This window comes from Bidens hawaiensis, unplaced genomic scaffold, assembly GCF_021521415.1.
Source record: "Bidens hawaiensis isolate Kalapana, Puna unplaced genomic scaffold, B.hawaiensis_p1.1 tig00037700_1, whole genome shotgun sequence".
Classification (NCBI taxonomy): domain Eukaryota; kingdom Viridiplantae; phylum Streptophyta; class Magnoliopsida; order Asterales; family Asteraceae; genus Bidens; species Bidens hawaiensis.
In genome coordinates, this window is record NW_027505500.1 from 112,402 (window position 1) to 114,589 (window position 2,188).

Consider the following 2,188-nt stretch of genomic DNA (forward strand, 5'->3'; position numbering starts at 1 on the left):
ACTTTATTACTTGTATACATGTATATATATTGATACTAGTTATTATTTAAGATAAGTATACATACATAAATATTTATGTAAGTTAGGATCTTGCGTGCTTGTGTGAAAACGTAACTTGGACTTAAACAAACTAAAAGTCACCGAGGGTCAATCGAACTAAAAAGATAAAAAGAAACGTTTTAAGAAAACTAAAACGTTTGTGTGAAATATTTTAAGTTGAACGAAAAACTTAAAATGTATATATTATTAAAAATGTGTACCATATTAATAGGACACGAGGTGTTTGGACATATCTAACGTTGTACCTACCGAAGATAAGTTTCTCACAAATCCTCTCGTTTTAATAATTAAATGTTTTATAAATGTTTTTGGGGGAAGACACATTTCGTAAGCATTTTATTTAACAATTGTATTAAATGTAGTGGGTTAAATCAGACTGACGTGAAATACTTAGGTAAGGAAACAACTGCCTAAATATAGTATGAACGCGAAGGTAAGGAAATAACTACCCGGTCGTTATAACCGTTATCCTCGTATTGGGACATAGAAATATTGATAGATCTATCGGGGTGACGCCCCGCCTGCCAACCAGTCGCTCTGGTTAAATGTTGGGGGCAAATATTTTGAGTTTGGTATGTGTCGGGTTATAGATTTAACTTCCTCGCATGTGTCATATTTCTTGCAAACTTATGACTAATACACTTGTTACAATAATAAAATGTTGGATAACGTTTGAATTATGGATTACCTTCGTAAGCATTCGAAGAGGATTATATATATTGATACGACTATTATATATATATATTGATACGACTGTAATTCATTAACGTGATTTTTGCTACTTCAATGAACGTTGACTTCGGGCCGTATGGACGAAGTGGTATTTATGGAAATAATTAAACAAAGAAAAGCTTTGTTTCAAAATACATGGTTTTAAAAATTGAGAACTCACCAACCTTGCGTTGACAAAATATTTTAAATGTATCTTTCAGGTAAATGAAAATGTGGAAGCTTCGTGGAGGGCGCGGGAAAAGATGACGTGTGTTTGAATGGAAAGTGTTTTTTGACTTTTCAAACTTTGGACTTGTATTTGAATAAAATCGTGTATTATGACACGTGTAAAAACTCCGATAATTGAATAAAGTCCAATCTATGTATTATATGTAAATTTGATTATGATGGGCTGAAATAGCATCGGTCATCACCCAAAACGACTTAGTCAAAGTCTTCTGCTGTTTAATTAAGATTTTCAGGGTGCGACAACTCACTCTATAAATAGGGGTACGGGGGTGATGTTCACAGCATCCCAAACATACCATCACTCTCACATAGTTAATCTTGAAGTGTGTGCCATGTTTCCAACGATCTGGCGTGTTTGTTTCTCAAAGTACGTGCAAGTTTCAACGTTGTTTTCTCTCAAATATCCGAGGACTAGTAGGAGCGTTGCCCACTCAAGACACTCTCACTTAGTTAATCTTGAAGTGTGTGCTATGTTTCCAACGATCTGGTGTGTTTGTTTCTCAAAGTACGTGCAAGTTCCAACGTTGTTTTCTCTCAAATATCCGAGGACTAGTAGGAGCGTTGCCCACTCAAGACAGGCATTTCATCCAAGTACATGCATAAGGTAGGGGTTTTACATAAGTATTTTATTATATTGGCTTAGACCCTAGTTTAGGGTATAGCCTATACCTTGATCAAATATAGCATTTCATAAGCCAAGGGTATTATAAAATATTGTTTCTTTGTAATTGTGACACCCGGTAATTTCCCAATCCCATAAACCAAGTAATCAACCTAATTATTAGGTGATTGTGAATATTATGCGCGCCATGTTATGATCAGCGCAGGGTATATGCGCTGTAACACCCCGACCAAAGGCGGATTATACATCGGGGCGCCACATATTGCTTCATTACTCGCGACACTATTGGTGTCAATATTTATTAATACACATTTTATCGCGCACGCGCGGCGGGGAAAATAAAGAACATAAATCAAACATAAATCAATATATTTTAAATTATAACATTCAAACAACATTAACTTGTCTTGATACATTTTAATTCTAGGTCCAAAAGTAAAAACGTCCTACGTGTCCACAAGCTCCAAAACAGCTACTGCAAACCTGAACATGTGTTAAAATAAACGTCAAACACTTGCGTGTTGGTGAGAAATCAAGTTTAATAGA